This window comes from Lissotriton vulgaris, chromosome 8 (assembly GCF_964263255.1).
Source record: "Lissotriton vulgaris chromosome 8, aLisVul1.2, whole genome shotgun sequence".
Lineage (NCBI taxonomy): Eukaryota > Metazoa > Chordata > Amphibia > Caudata > Salamandridae > Lissotriton > Lissotriton vulgaris.
In genome coordinates, this window is record NC_141696.1 from 1,370,723,741 (window position 1) to 1,370,741,747 (window position 18,007).

General features: G+C 45.7%; 1 protein-coding gene across 4 annotated transcripts in view; it reads right to left on the reverse strand.

The window, feature by feature from the left end:
- PATL2 (PAT1 homolog 2) overlaps positions 1–18,007 on the reverse strand; it is a 392,378-nt gene that overhangs the window by 370,302 nt on the left and 4,069 nt on the right. The window lies entirely within an intron of this gene.

Sequence of the window (18,007 nt, forward strand, 5' to 3'; positions counted from 1 at the left end):
TATATATATATATATATATATATATATATATATATATATATATATATATATATATATATATATACACACACACACACACACACACACACACACACACCACGTCAGTTCAAAGAAATCCGGGAATCGCAGCGCTCACCATGGGGGCCGCTCCCTGCGGCGGAACCACGCTGCTTTCACATCAATACACAATCCTTCTGACGAAGGAAAAATGAGGCGCCTACCAGTAAAATCCACAGCTCCATGATTTTAATCAAAGACCATTTCCATTTAGCAGGGTTCAAAAAGCGAGAGATCTACGCGTTTCGGTGTCGCAGACACCTTGGTCACGATCAACTTTTCACTTTTTTTTGGCATTTTTTTAAAAGCCTCATACAACTGATGGTTGCATCACTTCCTGTCACATGGTATATGGGGTCTAAACTGCATTATGGGTGCTGTAGTTTTTTCATTAAAAACAAACTGGAAAAGCAAAACAATTTACACATTTTTTGGGAAATCTCTACCTTTTGATTGTAATATCAAGTATCAAATACCACTTTCTCATCACACCTCAAAAATAGAGTTACTATTAATGTTTTATTCCCATCAGTGGGATTTCATCATTGTTCCACGGTATTCCCCTCCAGTGGGATGGCGTGTATGGTAGGAGCATTTTAGTCATATGACTTCCTTTCGTATTTAACCCCTTTGCTGCGGTGGGAATTCCGCCGCAGCAGCGCTAAGGGGGTGGGGGGGCCCGAGCGGTGCTCGCATGCTCGTAACAGAGCCGCGCCGTCACGAGCCGCGGTTGAGCTGTGCTCATGACGGAGCGGTTCCGTCATGGCCCCGCCCGCTCAATGGAACGTCCAGCACAGGTGCGGAATTCGCGCCGCGCAGGCCATGACGGAACCGCTCTGTCATGAGCACAGCTCAACCGAGGCTCATGACGGAGCGGCTCAGTCATGAGCATAGAAGGGGTTAAATGTTTAAATCCTTATTTTTAGTGTTTTGTTATTTGTTTCAATTTTTTCAATTATTGTTTTCTTTTCCTCTTTCCCAGCCTTTAGGTGTCCCTTTTTACAGAGGAATATATAACTCCTCAGATTGATTAAGGCCGTGCGGGTTTAAAGTTCAAAAAATGTGGCGAGATTCTTTCTGGCACAAGAGTTTTTCCCGGTTTCCTCAACGCTCACTCCTTGGAATTGTCTCCACGCTCACTCCTTGGAATTGTCTCAATACCAAAGAATTTTAAGCGTTTCCAATCGCCTTCATGAAATTGTTCCATATGTTTAGCAATTGCGTTCGATCTGTCCTTGTGGATCGTTGCTCGTGTGCTCCATTATTCGTTTTTTAAGTTCACATATGGTACTGCCTACGTATAGCAGTGGGCATGGATATTCCACAACATATACAGTGTACGATGTTTTGCAAGTGATTAATTGACGTATCTCCCACATTTTGTTATTTGCCATTTTTACTTCGTTGGTTTTCTGATTTGGCACATTTTGCATGAATGACATTTTACGAATCCCTTCGTTTTCAACCACGTATTGTCCCGTTTCTTTTATTTGAAATTACTGTGACTCAGATGGTCCTTGAGGTTTTTTGCCCTTAGATAGGTTATCGTTGGGTGTTTTCCCACTATTTTGATCACAGTTTCATCCAGGTGCAAGATTTTCCAATTTTTCCTCAACATTGAAGTAATTTCTTTGCTTTCCTAGGAGAAGTTAGTTATCAATCATATTGGTTCCGGGTCATCCTTATCCTCTTTGTTTGGCTGTTTCAGACATTCCTCTTGGGATTTCTCATTTGTTTTTCGCCAACATTTTTCCACATTGCCGGAGTTGTATTTTCTGTTCTTGAATCTTTTTCGTGTGGCAGCACTATGTCTTTGATATTCAGTTTCCTCACAACAAATCCTTCGTATTCGGAGGAATTCCCCATAAGGAATACTGGAGATGAGTGACTCTTGATGGAAGCTAGTTGCTTCTAATGTGTCATCGGTTGCAGTACTTTTTCTATGTAAGGTGGTTTGGATTTCCTTGATGTAGACTTCAGTGTCCAGGAAGATCAGTCAATTACTTATTTCGTAGGTGAATTTCAAACCTGGTATGCTTTGATTGATGATTTCAAAATATTGCTGGAAGTCTGTAATTGACCCATCCCAAATGATGAGCAAGTCACCAATAAACCGTATCCAACTTACAATTTTCTCTGTCATTTCCTGCATTCCAAGCCATCTCTTTTTCCCAAAATCCCATGGCTAAACAGGCATGATTTGGGCTAAAGGAGAATCCCATGGCTGTCCCATTGTTTTGGCGATATATCTCTTCGCCAAATAAAAAGATGTTCTTGGTAAGGCACATGGAGATCATGTCAAGTAACATTTGGTTGTGGTTTTTATATTGGATATTCCGATCTTGTAGGAAATAGTTACATGCACATAACCCCATGTCATTCCCTATATTAGTGTACAAGGATATGACATCCATAGTAATAAGCTGATCATTTTCTTGCCAGGGAGTGTGTTGAAGTCTTCGCAACAGATCACTTGTATCCTTTATATATGAGCTTAATTGAGCTACATATGGCCCGAGGAAAAAGTTTGAAATGGGTTCTAATAAGGAGCCCTTCGACGATAAAATTGGTCTTCCCGGCAGTTTTTGTTGGTCCTTATGTAGCTTGGGCAGAAAATATGTTGTTGCTGCTGTCGGGTGAGAGACTCAAGTACTTGTGCTCTTCAACAGCGATCAGATTCTTCATTTTCTATTCCCATAGTTGATCATCCAGATCTTTCTTAATTTGGGTTGTTGGATTGATTTTTAGTTTTTCATAGTATTTGGGATTTCTCAGTTGTCGATGTGCCTCGTGATGTAGGCAGTTCGGTCCCAAATAAATATGTTGCCTCCCTTGTCGGCTATTTTAATTTCAATCTGATCATCCGATGTGAGCTTTTCAAGTGCTTTTCTTTCATTTCGTATCAAATTGTCCTCATAATTTGATACCTTGATTTTGTATAGGTCTTGAATTACCGCTTCCTGAAAAAGATCCACCTTATTCCCAGGTGGTAACTAGGGATAGAATTTCGATTTTGTTTTTTTTCCACTTTGCCCCCTCCAGCTTGGCATGTGGCCTGACTTAAGGGGATTGCCTCATCTCTTGTATCTAAATTCAATAGTGTGAGATAACTCTCCGAATCTTTCACTAGTAGGCCTGTGGTTCCATCTTCCAACATACATGTTTTTTGTTGTTTTCCTTGATTTTCTGCAAATAATTTTGCCAGTTTTATTTTTCTTATGTATAAATACAGATCAATACTGACCTGTGCAAGATTAATTTTCTTTTTTGGGCAAAAATGTATACCCCTCTTCAATAGTGCAATTTCCGTCTCTGTAATTTCTCTTTTCGACAGATTCACTATTTGAAGTTCATCCGTTACTTGTTGTTCCTCCTCTGGCGCATACTTAGAGTTTCCGTTCCGATTGTTTCTGCTTGTTCGTTTGCGTCTCTTGCTCCTTTTTGGTTTCTTGGGGTCCATTTGCACCCTTTCCCCTTTTCTCTCTGTTGGTGTTGCGATTCTGCTCCCATTGTCTGTTGCAGCACGAGGCGCATGTCCCCTAAAAAACCAGTTTTGTATGATCTGTCGAAATCTGCGCTTCTCCTTAACTTATATCTAATGACATTAAAGATGCCACAGATGGGGGGCTTGGCCAAGCAGCATGGCCGACAGGACGTGAGCTCCTCCGGCTCCCGACATAACCCTGAAATCCTGTTCTTATACCCTGTAAGGGCTCTTGTGGAGTGCAATCGGGCACTGTACGACCCCCCTAACACCTGGGGGCACCTCCTGGAGCGATATTAGGCGTCCTGCTGGTAGCGACGCCGAGGAGACTATCGGCGCTGAGGAGCCCCGGCCCTGGAACTACGTGAGGCCGGGGTCAGAGGCCTGCGACTGGATAGTGGCGTCGGCTGGCGCAAAAGGAACAGCGGAGGCACAGAGGCTTTGAACCCGCTTCCGCAACGTCGGAGCCTACTGCTGGCGAGAACCCGGCCTGAGTAGCCTTGCGGGGGTCCCGGCCTGAGCTTACGGAGCCCTCCCTGCATCGCAGCGCTTGGGGGCATGCTCGGCGGCGTGACCGAGACCCCGGGACCTGTGCCTGCATCACGGTGGGCCATCGCCGCTGAGATCCTAGCCTGCCTGCGGGGGCCCACGGAGGTAGAGGGAGTCTTGTGTGTGCCTGTCATGAGGGTGTGGAGGCGGCCGTCGCTGGATGAGTCCCCCGGGCTGCGGCCTGCACCTCCAGTGGGGCGGGCCCCTGAGGCCTAACAGATGGCGATTGTGGCAGGGCTGAGTACAGAGTGGAACCTGAGGTCCTCGGGGGGCCTGGAGCGTGGTAGGACCGTCGGCAAGGAGGTGCCCAGGAGACTCCCTGTGCCGGCCGGCACGGGGGAGAGACGACAACCCTGCGTGATTTGGAGGCCGAGCTGGGCCCGGCTGGAATGCCTTGGGACTGAATGCCACCGGAGCCGGGCATGAAGTGCAGATCCTGACATCGGATGGCGGACGGGTAGGAAATACCCCTGGGCGAGTGGACAAGGGTGGAGGGCGGGCGCAGCGGCTCCTCTGGGCAGTTATCATTGCTGAGGTCCTGGGGGCCGGTGTAGGCCCTAGCTGCTATCCCTGGAACCACCTGTGTCAGTCGAACTGAGGGTACGGTCTGGAGGGAGCGCCCCGAGAAGATTAGCAGGTTGCCCGAATGTACCCTGAGGTGTGGCACACAATGCTGAGAGCCACGCCGCCTCCGTGGTGGGACGGGCGATGGGGTGGCGGTCTGAGGGCTTCCCGGCAAGGCATAGCCGACAAGGGGGTGGAAGCTGCCTACGGACAATGGGACATACTGGCCTCCTGAGGAAACTTGGCAGGGAGGGCGATCACGCATGTGAACGGGCCAGATATGGATGAGACACCTTGCAAGGCCCACGGGTTACGCTGCCTACCTGCGGCTGCGGGACACCTCCTACCACAGAAGCAGTGGTGCCTGGCGAGTGAAGTAGCGGCGGGGCACGAGCATTGACCCTCTGATGTGGTAGCGAGGGGCACAGAGAGACACCCCTGAGTCGCTGAGCAATCTCTGACAGCCACAGGCCCCCTGGAAGTGTCATGGTGGCTGATTGACACGTGGGACTACGAAGAGTTTCCTGGAACTTGGGAGCAGAGATTGGCCTTGAGACAGTACAGTCAATAAGCATCGAGGGGCCTGCCACCATCAGGGAGTCGTAAAGGACACAAGGAGCGTCTGCAATGCGGAAGACAGGATTGAAGAACCGGGGCTTAACCCAGCGGCGTCAGGGGCACGCCTAAGATCTTCGAGTTCACCTGTCTTAGTTTACAGAGACACGGAATACTTCTGGACGGCATCAGAGACCAAGTTTATTAGCTGCAGCTAGTAACAGTGATCCTAGAAATACATCATGGTGTAAATTCTCAAAAGACTGCTCATTTTACTAAGGCGAGACGTCTCCTTTTATACCCAATATTCACATTATAAATGTACACCCACTGCACAAAATATAAGCCAATAAGGTACATTTTCAAACAAAGTATCACATAACAAAAACTCAATTTACAGTATCCCAACCCAAAAGTTAATTATTAGGAATGTCCCAAATTCAATCTTCACAAGCCTGACAAACCTATAGTTGAACACATAACCCATGTAATGAAGAAACATAAAAAAGAAACAGTAACAGATGCTGAACAAGATCAGGCATGTGCAAGGAAACTAAAAGTTAACCATGTCCTGAACATTGATTGGCAATCTCAGACAAAGATCGACCAGGGAAATTGGCTTTGCGAGGTCAGTTTCAGGTGAAGGTCAGTTTCTTACAGTTCATTTCAGAGTCAAAAAGAAACCTCGTTAATGTATACATGAACTAAGAAGGCCAGGCCACTTTGTTCGCCAGGCTACCTTCACAGGCCTACGTGAGGGCAACACAAAATGGTGGCACAGAGCAAAATGGAGTCAGACTCGAGAAGTACAAAACCTCCGAATGTCGCACTCCACGCAGCCAAACACGATCACGCAGTATACCACTCAAAGACTACCGTCCCAACGAATCACACGTCAGTCGGGCCAAGATGAGGGGCGGAGGAGCCCTCATAGCCCTCCCGGGCGGAGCTGCTTAAGGCGATCCAGGGATCACACTTTGCACTGTAGCGCCAAATAGAAACGGTGTCCATAGATGTAAATCTGTTGCGGACGGATCTGCAGAAGGTGGCCAATAAAGTTTCCCACGCAGAAGGAAACCTAGAACAGCTGCAAGGGGAGGTGGCATCCATAAAAAAAAAAACAGTCACACAACTCACGGCCACGACTGGAGACCTGGAGACAAGAGCAGAGGACGCGGAAGGGAGGGTGCGCCGCAGCGACATCAGAGTCCTTGGAGTGCCGGAGCGGGCAGAGGCGGGAAATGCTGAACGCTTCCTAGAGAACTGGATTTGTACACAGTTATGCCCGAGGGGCCTATCGGAGGTCTTTGTGATCGAGCGAGCCCATAGAGCATTGGTCCCGCCACCACGGCCTGGAGCACCTCCGCAGGCCGTAATCGCTAAATTCTTAATTACCGGGACAGAGTCTGCATCCTCAAGGCGCCAAGAGAATCGGCGAACCTCACCTTTGAAAACAGCAGAATCTCCATCTACCCGGATTATACCCAGCAAGTTCAAGGGCAAAGGAAGTCCTTCCTGGGAGTCAAACAGAAGCTCCGGGAGATGCACCTCCAGTACATGCTGCTATAACCGGCCAAACTGAAGGTCCTGGCTCAGGGGAAGGCCCACTTCTTTGATTCCCCGGAAGAAGTCTGGCAATTGTTGGAGATCAGGGGAGACTACCTTCCGCCAGGCCAACGTGGTGGTCACTGCGGGACATCGGGTACTCGAGCTCCGAGAAGGCGTATGAACAGGCGACAACGCCGGCCCGAGGCAGCTTCAAGTGAGGAGAGACGCAGAGTAATGGTGGGAGCTGATGGTGCCTTGCATCTGGAATCATCCGAAGCTGGAGAGGACACAGCGCCCTCGACATCTATGGAGCCCAGAGAACTATTGGTCCCAGATACACTGCAGGTCACGGCGGTAGACATACCACTAACTGCCCCAGTGATTACTGAAACTGCGGAAGTCGGGACTCCTGAGACGGTGGATCCATCTTGAAATAGCTGAGTGGTCGGGGGAGGGGTGTATGCCATAAGACAAGATCCTGGTCCTCTCCGGGATAGATTCAGGAAGGAATGTGGGTGTGGCATGATCTATGAAAGGGGCCTTTCTGCTCTAGGTACGGTATGAGAGAGGGGAGGGAGTGAGCATGGTCAGGGGGAAGGGGACTATATATAGATATGTGCTAGACAGTATGAGTCCAGTATAAATGTCTTGAATTGGGTCTTGCGGGGAGTCGGGGGGGGGGGAAGTTTCTTTTTTCGTTTCTGTGTGTAGATTGCCTCGTTGGGCGAATGGGTTGGCTGTGCAGGTCTCGCACCAGCAGGGAAAGGGCATATTGGCATGTTTGGTTGTTGCTGGTATATTGCTTGTGGGAGGGGGGAGGGGGGACTGTTCGAAGGGAAGGTTCAAGGGGAATGTTTTAGGCATCGTTTGTATTACAGGTCGGGTACCGGAGAGGAACTACACTGGGAGCGGGCGATTGCGGTGGGGTAGATTATGTTGGAAATCATGGGACACAAGTTTCTGAGCTGGAACGTGAGGGGGTTAGGCACATGCGCTAAGAGATACAGAGTCCTTTCCTTCCTCCAGAGACATAGAGTGTCCATCGCTTGCCTCCAGAAGACCCACCTAGTAGACGAGGGGGCACAGAAGTTAGCCAAAAAATGGCGCGGACAGATGTTTCATGCGTCCTTCTCTACATATGCCAGGGGGGGTTCTGATATGGGTGGCCCCTGGGGTACAGTTCGCTATGCAGTAAATGGAGGCGGACATTAATGGTCGATATCTGCTCCTAAGGGCTAAACTGGATGGCAGGGACATAGTCATTTTAAATTCCTATGCACCCAATACAGATGACCCGGCCTTCTTTAGGGCCTTACAAGACATCTGGATTCACGACCTGGGGGCCCAACACTTTGGTTTGGGGACTTTAACTGTATTCTTGACCAAGCACTGGATAGGTCTCCGCCCCGGGAGGGCACAAAACCCCTTATGACTGTACAGCTCAGGGAGGTCATGGGAAACATAGGGGGAAGTGGATGTTTGGCGCCAATGGAACCCAACGCAGAAGGCATACACTTGCTTCTCCCCCACACACAACACCCACAGCCGTTTAGATAGAGTATTAGTGGCTAATGCTGAGCTTACTATGTCTGTGGAGGTTACTCACCAGGCTAGTTTTTTAATCGGATCACTCTCCAGTAGCTTGCATGGTTCAGTGGGGGCCTTAGATTGTTCATCCTCGTACATGGAGGCTCCCGGTGGATGTGCTCAGCGACCAAGTAGGAAAAGCGCACGTGGAAACGGCCACTGGGGACTATGTGGACCTCAATTAGGGAGAGAGGGGCTTATCCGCGGCCACTAAATGGGAGGCCCTGAAGGCAGTAGTGAGGGGCAATTGTATGGGGCTTACCTATGGATTTCGGAAACAGCTTCTCCGAGACCTTCAGAAAGAGGAGGATACCATTCTGCAGGCTCAGCACATAGCGGACTGCAGTGCTCCACAGAAAATAGAGGAATAGGCAGCCCGAGTTAGGCTACAAGACATACTGGATAGACTCGACAAATACACCCTGGGCCAATATAGGCAGCTCCTTCATCGGGAGGGCGAGAAGTCAGAGCAGCTCCTGGCTTGGATTCTAAGGAGGGAACAGACTCCCAAACGTATTGTAGCCTTACGGGACCTAACCGGGCACGTGATTTACTCAGAGCAGGCCGTCCTTGGGTTCTCCAATCCCATCTACGACAAGATTACGCGGCAGACACCGGCATATCGGAGGTCTCATATCTCCCCTATTTACAGAACTGCATATGTCGATCCTTTCGGACTCAGATAGGGAGGAATTAGATGCAGGCCTGAGGTTGACCGAGATCCGCGTGGCACTAGCCCGCTTACCGCATGCAAAATCGCCGGGAAGTGACGGGTTCCCGGCGGAATTTTATCAAGAATACCGGGATGTATTGGCATCACTCCTCCTACAGGTCTTCCATGAGGCGTTCGAGAGTGGAGTGCTCCCACAGAGCATGGCTCAGGGGGAAATATGCATGATCCTGAAACCAGGGGGGGACAAACTTGACCCCCTGTCATATTGGCCGATTACCATGATAAATTCAGATATATAAATTCTGACCAAATTATTGGCTGTACGGCTAGCACCCCACATGGAGCACTTAGTGCATCAAGATCAATGCGGTTTTATTCCTGGGCGGAAAACTGCTATGAATCTATGACGTCAACCATATACAGCAAGAAGTACGAGGTAGGGAAGAACAGACTGTCTTGGTCTCCATAGATCTGGCCAAGGCGTTTCATACTGTTGACTGGGGCTACTTGCAGGAGGTCCTCCGGAAGGTAGGCCTGGGGCCAAATTTTAGTTGTTGGATTCATATACTATATTGCTCACTCAAGTCAGGGTGCGTCTAGGAGCAGAGAGATCGGAGGAGGTGCAGCTGGGACTGGGCACGAGACAATGTTGCCCCCTCTCTCCGCTACTTTTTGCCCTAGCCATCGAGCAGTTTGCTGTTATGATACGGACGGAGATGAGACAATGGGGAATTCAGGTGAATGACACGTGCAACATTGTCGCTGCATGCGGATGACACCTTGTTTTACCTGAAAACTCAGAGGGAGGCCCTCCCGAGGTTACTGTATCACCTGGACCGTTTTGTCGAGGTGTCGGGCTTGCAGCTCAACTGTAGTAAGTCCCTTATTTTCCAGCTATCGGGTTTTCCAACGGTTCCCCTAGAAGACTTGCCAGAGCTTGGGCTGCGTTGGGAACAGACCAGTTTCCGATACCTAGGTATTCATGTCCGCCTGATATTTGCCGATATGAAGGTTGCTCACCTAGAGAGACACACACGAGACCAACAGCAAAAGGTTACCATCCTTTATAATCAGTACAGGCTTGCAAACGTTCGTGCCGATATGAAGGTGAGCAACCTTCATATCGGCAAATATCAGGCGGACGGCTCTTCCGTCGAGATTGCACCACTCCAGAATCATCAGGAGGCCATGGGGAAAGATACACTGCCCTCGTATGTGGAGCAACAGCAGTGGATTGAAGGCATGCGGTTGGTGGGGGCTCAGTGGGAGCTTCATCGTTAGCAGCCAGCAAGTGCACTATTAATCTGAGTAGGGACAAAAGGACACTACAACTCCCAGAATTCAATGCTTAAAAATGTGCAATTAATCAGGAGTTGGGAGTCGCCCGAGCACGAACTTCCCACAAGCCTTTGAAAAAGGGGAAACTTGAAACGCGTCAGGCACTGTGGAAAGCTGCTTCAATCTGCCCACGAACTTTTGCAAGCCTGTACTGAATATAAAGGATGGTAACCTTTTGCTGTTGGTCTCGTGTGTGTCTCTCTAGGTGAGCAACCTTCATATCGGTATATATATATATATATATATATATACACACACACATACACGCACACACTTCTACTCTCACCTATTATTATACAGCACTGGGGTAATTCTAGGTCTCCCCTGCGACTGACTATGGTTCCTGGTCACCCAACAATTCAGCCCCAGAGTGTGTCAACAATGTAACATAATGTACTGTACAATTATGTTTGCCTTTACATACAGTGTCTTATTTTCAAATTGTTTTACACAGCATTAATTTACCTGCTTGATTTAACAAGTAAACATATATTATTGTTTTGGTGAAGTTAGCCAGAATTACCAACTGATAAACAGGATGACTAGCTCCAGCACATATTTATTTTATTTCTATGCACGCGGTGTCTTGCTCTGCACTGTACCTTTAAATATGTGGGGAATTCACAGAAGGTCATGTGACCAAGATCTCAGCGGAGATCGAAACGCATCTTCTGCTGTTTGCCTAATACACCCGCAACATTTTGCATAGACAACCTGGTGTGGCTCGTTTTTTCCTGCATGATCGGCATGAATCTTTGCTGTGTATATATGTAGATATAGGTATACTATATCTAAGTGAGGGGTACAAGTACCACCTTACCCAGGCTGCAGTAGCAGACCTGTGGTGCCATTTTGGATTGGAAGGCTTCCTAGGGGTGGCATAATACCTGCTTCAGCCCCTGGTAGGCCTCTGGGGTACCTATGCCCTTGGTACCTAAGGTAATATATACTAGGGACTCACAAGGGTAACCCAGTAACCAATCTGGAGTGTACCTAATGTACATGCTATCAATTTAGAGAGGGAGCAGCTAGGCTGGGGTCCTGGTTAGTAGGGCCCCAGGCAGACTAAAGTTGATAAATCAATGAAACACAGCAAAAAGTGGGGGTAACCAAAGTAAGCAGTTCTACTCTCCTACACAGAGTCTGTTGACAACAACTCCAGCCTCTTCGTGAAACTAGCTCTGCGTGGCACGCACTTGGAAGCTTCATCCTTATCTGCAACAGGTACTCTGGAACTTTCCATCGTTGGGTGTAGTATTCTCTGCCTGGCAGCTCCGTGGATGTGGCCTCTTTGCCAACCGCTGCATTCTATACTGTAGTGGCTGTGTGCAAGCTTAAAATGCGGGGGCGATGCGGTGCAATAACACAGAGGACGGACAATGCTGCTGGGTTTTCCGGGTCAGTTCTGCAAATAATCCCTTGACTAGCAGTGCTCTAGTTGGAAAGAGACCCATGTTGTCATGGCTGCCCTGGTCCTCTCACTGGGGTTCCTGCTCGTAGGCGGAGAGCAGCAGCAACACATTCCTGGGCAGCACCAACAGCGCCCCTCCCCCCAGGCCTTCATTGGTGCCACTTGAGAACGTGACACTCATGGGTGAAGGGCGCTGCAGCATGACTGACTGGCAGTCATCGTGATAGATCCAATGCATAACAAGCCCCGCAGCCGCAAAAGTTAACCGAGAGCAGGGATGCGCAGAGTTTACCTTGCGGGAGCGATCGCAATAACTGCTAACATATTGCGCCGCTCCCTCCCGCAAGGGAATCGCCAAATGTGCATGCGTTGCACTGAAAGCAATACAACACGTGCACGTTTTTGCCTGCAAAGCTGAATCAATTTCAAGAGGTCTCTTTCCTAATCTGCGCATGCGTACTGCGTAGGTAAGACCTAAAAATGACAAAGTAATACTATTAGTAAAATGTGCCAGGATATGATGCAAAATTTTCCTTTTCGGCTTAATTTACTCAACCTTGCCACATAATTTGGCCCTCTCCGGCCATATAATTCCTGTTGACCTGGTAAGAAGGTTAAAAAATATTTTTGGGCACATACGTTCACCTCCATCCCCTACAAAATCAATAGCCCTAAAATATGTAAAGATACACAACGTAAAAGGCTAATGAAGTTATACCTTACATGCACACATTGTCTGAATAGTTTATAAATAGAAGAAAAAAACGTGGCAGGTTAGGGTGATTAAATGGTGCATATGCAGTTATGCGCTAATAGTGAGGGTAATGCCACACAGATTTAATGCACCTTAACTGTGCGCTAATGTATGGCAATCAGAAGGTCTTACAACTAAATAGGATTATTTGTATGGTGTAAAGTTTGCATGTGGTTACGTTAAGGGCCACTAGGATAATTATTTCAAATAGCGATTACCTAATTGCAATTCTCTGCAAATTGCAATTACGGAATTGCTATTTGAATGTATGAAACTTCACGAGTTTCATTTAGCGTTTCCTAATGGGTCGCAATTTATGACCCTTTAGGAACTGAAAGTCACAGAGATGATGGCCTGTTGGGGTCAGCAGATCACCATGTCTGTGATTGCCTTTTAATAAAGTATTTTTTTTAATGCAGCCCATTTTCCTTAAGAAAAACGGGATGCGTTTAAAAAATAAAAATTTAAAGTTTTGTTTTTCCTTTTTCAAGAGCAGGCAGTCTGTGGGACCACTGCCTGAGCAAACATTTTTACAAACATCCACAACGCGAATGAGGTGGTAAAATGCAAATGACTTGCGACCGCATTCACGGTCACAAAACCGAAGTGGTATGTAATAAATTTGAAATTGTGATTTGGCAGCATGTTAGCAAATAGGATTACATACATACCAAAATGGAAATAGTTTGCGTAAAATGCATGACACATATGGCCCAAAATACCTGCCTTGCTTCAGGAACATCCCCACCTTTAAAGAGAGAAGTAGTGCTTTAAATAACGCACCTGATATGAAGCATATCCAGGGTGCAGCACTCGTGTGAAGTACTGTTAACAAGAGCTTATCTGTATCTTTTTATTGTAGTTTTGAGTTTGGTAAATGGTTGTGGGCGATTGAAACACTGTATTTTCTTGTTATGCTTCTTGGTAACATGCTTGTTCAGAGCGTGCTGGTTACTTTGTTGCTATGCCCTTGTGTTGTAATTGTAGCATCCGGTGAGAAGAGACCAGCTGCCAGCATGCAAGCTGTTTGGTAGGAGCAGAAACCTTGTCTTGGCAGTGAAAAGGGTGCGCCAAGGAGGGAGGGGTAAAGGAGGAGAGCTGAACAGGCTCTGGCTAGGACTGAAAGCAGACACCACTATAAAGATTGCTATTCCTCTTCTACACAACATATGGGCCTTGTTTGGGAATGTAAATCTTTACTGAAGTGGCCATAAACACAGGTGATATATACCCCCGTGATATACCCCTAAATTACCAGCTACAATTAAGTTAGGTGAAACTAAAACTAATAAACCACATTTGGTGTGTTTTTCCTCTATTTCATGGTTTGTAAACCAACTAGTGACATGTTTTTTTTGGGGGGGGGGGCGAATCTACTTTTACGGTATGGACACAAGTGTGTGGGTTTGTGGGTTCTTCCCAGTATTTTGTTAGTGAATTAGAAGGAAAAGACACTAGGGCATTTTACCTTAAACCATGAGTGAGTGAGTGAGAGAGAGACTTCTAAATAAATGGCTTCAAGGCACCCATAAATGTCAAAATGAAAAAATATGCACATACTTTGTAATAGACTATAAACACGATGTAGATTAAAACTATTGTAGTTTAGTAACCAGGAGAAAGAAACGCTGCCTTTCTATTGGCACATGTTTGATGTGAATTAAAAGGTAGCAGGTCTCTGCTAAACTGCACCAGTATTTTAATGCGACGGTGCGTTTTAACTTACTACATTTTTTTTATTTGGTGTGTCTGCTTGCAAATTAAAAGGAGACCGCAGTGGCAAATGCCATGCATGGAAGTTTAAAAAAGCAATTGAATGTTGGAGCGAGAAAACTTCACTATATTGCACCATTGAGGAATTAAAACAAGCAACACGTAGATAGAGTTGAGGTGCATTGGGGGAACGTGAAAAACTGTTTTTCCCTTCTTTTCTACATTTATCAATTTCCGCGCTCAATGCAGTGAGAATAGACATAGAAAACATATTTGCATCGGGACATTTCAAGGTTGAAATAAAAGTGTGTCTAAAATAAAAAATTCCATATTAAAACCAATGTAAAATGGCAATAAATATGTGAAAATATATAAATATCCATAGTGTAAAATACTTTTGAATTCATGAGTGTATCTTCAAGTTTTCTATGTACATATTTGCATCAGGACATTTCAAGGTTGAATAAAAGACAGTGTCTAAAATCAAAAAAACATTCCCAGATTAAAACCAATAGCAAAAAATGTGCAAATATATAAATATCCATAGTATGAATACATTTGAATTCATATGTGTATCTTCAAGTTTTCTATGTACATCAACTGCAATATATATATATATATATATATATATATATATATATATATATATATATATATATATATATATATAGGTGAATTTGAATCCTGGCGGCGCTGGACTCGAGTTCTACGGATGGTTGTACCTTCCTCTGCAGTTGTGACAAGGAACAGAGCTTGAGTTCCGGTTCATCCGAGATGGAAGCTTTGCCTGAGGATGAGTTCCCTGATATGGATGAAATTCATTCAAAAACTTTATTCACAAAACCATGTCAAGCCAGACCCAAGAAGAAGGTGTTAAAACAATGGACAGTTTTTGATGTTGAGAGCCCTCATCAGAAAATCGTTAATTCAAAACTGCTAAACTGGAGCATGCCATTGTCTTCATCTCAGACTATGAAAGACACCGTGTTTCAGGAACCTCGGAAACCAACTCCTGTGATTTTCAGTATTTCTGGACAAACTCCCAAAAGTTTGAAAGAAATGAAAGAAAACATTGAAAATATAGGTAGGTGCCTTTGTGCAATTTAAAAGTGGCTGGCTGGCAGCCTTGGCACTGTAGTGCTAGAGGCACTCCCGTGGTTTGATACCACGGGACGACATTCAACTACCATGATTTTAATTAACTTTTGGTGTTTTACATTATCCTAGCATGAATGTATGTTCTGGATATGCCTTTTTCCCTTGAAGACCTCTTCCGTGTAATATTGCAGTCTTAAAGTGGGAGCTGTCACAGAGTAGAACAGCTTGCCAAGAACAGAACTGGGGGAGGAGAGGAGAAGAGAGATCAAATTTGCATTATGTTGTACATTGGCAAATGAAGTGTGTGCTTTATAGGTAGTGGTGCACAAATGTGCATTGTGTAGTACATTGGAAAGTATTATAAAGTTATTGCTATTGGCTTTGACATGCCCTCATGTCATCTTCAATTCTGACCGTCTTGCTTGAGCTTTTAGCATGCACAGGCCCCAGAGTGCTAAAGTTGTTCAGGTTATTCACGTTCTAGGTTGCTTTGTTTTGGAGAGGAGATTGTTGAATGTACTGCCAGAGGTTTTGTAAGCGTCGGTAAGATAAAGGCTGGAACATGTGAGAATGCAGAGGGACCGTGGAAACTCCTTTTGCCTTTATGCTTGCAAAAAACGTGGCCAATTCCAGTAATTTTCCTTGGAGCAGAGGGATGGTCTCTCGGAACCTTCTAGTGTATTTCGAGACTATAAAGCAGGAGCTTGTTGACTTAGAGACCGGGATCATTTGAGCTTGAACGGTGAAAGTATCTTAAGTGCAGCAGTTCAGTTTTGCTGAGTCTCTTGTCCCTGGCTGTGAATCCCATAGTCTGGATTGGGCAAAGATGAAGTTTGCAGCCGGTGATGTATCTTGTTTTCGATTAGTGCCATTGTGATGCGTGACTATTTGTGCACATATTCAGTTTCCAGTGGTTATGCTCATCTGAGGTGTTTACGTGGAGTATTGACTTTGTGATGTGCGAGTGAGTATGTGCACATTCAAGGTAATCATCTGATGTATTTTGTGCGTATATATATTTCTGATTTCTTGCAGGACGTCCAGTATTTGCTGATTGTGTTTATTATCCATGCATTTCCTGTTGTATTTGCCAAGTGTATATATATATATACACATATATATATACATACACATACACACACAGTTGTGTTGTTCATTTATAACTGGGAAAGCCTTTTTGTTAGAGCATTGCATAAATAAAACCCCAATCCTTGTTCTGAAAAGTCCTTGATGTGCTTCATTTTATAAAGTGAAAACCCTTCCTAGGTAGTGTTGTGTAATGTTCATTGCTTCGTTGTGTTTGAGCCACCGTGTGGGAGAGTAGTATTTGGGAGTGCGAAGCAAGACCGGTACACAAAAGTATCAGGTCAAAATGCTCCGGCTGAATAAACAAAAAAGTGACAGACTTATAACTCCAAATTAGAGATAATACTAAATGTTTTAAAATAAAACATTCAATTAACAAGAGACATAGGTATATATAGGTGCCATTGTACAATTTAAAAGAAGCAGACAGGTTTGCAACATGAGCAGCAAAGTAAACAACCAAGCAATGTTTGAAACACGAAACACTTGCTAACCAAACAAGCAAGCAAACATACAGTGGCTCCTTTAACAATGGTGTCTCCAAAGAATGAACGCAAGATTCTACTTTTTTTTATTTCTCTTGCGCAGCTTTCTGTAGTCCGGATTCGGCCAATGTGCATCACAGCGCTCTTAAAGTAGCAAAATAAGTTAAATATAGTCAAAAAACAGAACCAGTTATTTACACAGGGTTCAAACAACCAATGCCAGGAACATCGCGTAAAGCGTGCGTGTGCCACAACCTGAGAGCAGTGCTCGGTTACACGGAAGCACGGCGGTCATGAATCGGGTGCCGCGCTAATTGGAAAGTGCTCAGTGTCAATGTAAAATAAAGTTCCAAAGACATGACATACAATAGCAACAAGTGGGAGACAACAATTGAGAAAAAAAAGTGGAACAAGCAGGAACCATTATCCAATTAAAACCAACATTTTTTATAGAACACTAACAAAAGCCAATCAGAAGCTGGAGGTGGGCTGTCAGCCCCTTGGCTAAACACAGCATGTCGAGAAAGTGCATGCGCTGTCTAGGCGTGACTTAAAAAGGAGGAAGGTTCTGAAGGCAAGAGTGTCTTCTGTGTGGCCAGCATGCTTCTATTTATATTTAAAAAAAAACATTTAGGAAAAAAAAAAAAAAAAAAAAAAGAGTACCTGGGATACTAGGGTCGGTACAATGAGAAGGGATGGTGGGCAGGGGGAACAAGGAGTGCAGAGCAGAGATTAGAGGGTTCCAGCTGGGGCAGACTGAGTAGGTCACAGATGATGAGGGAGGAGTAGAACGGAGGAACGATAGGGAGAAGCACAGAGTGAGACATGGGAGGGAGCCAGCAGGGGCAGACTGTAGTTGAAAACTAGTCATTCCAGACCCAGCACTTGATTAGCGGCAGAAGGATACACCAAGTATCCAATAACTTTAAGTCAGAGATGAATGCTCCACTTATCAAGAAGTGGTTGGCTAAGTTTTAAGCCGATACATGAAAGGGAGTGGTTTAAGATAGCCAATGGTTAAAAGGGGCTAACCAAAAACACAGTATGTATACTATAAGCAACAAGTGTGTTTGACAGATCTGCTGTCAAAATCCAGACCTAACAG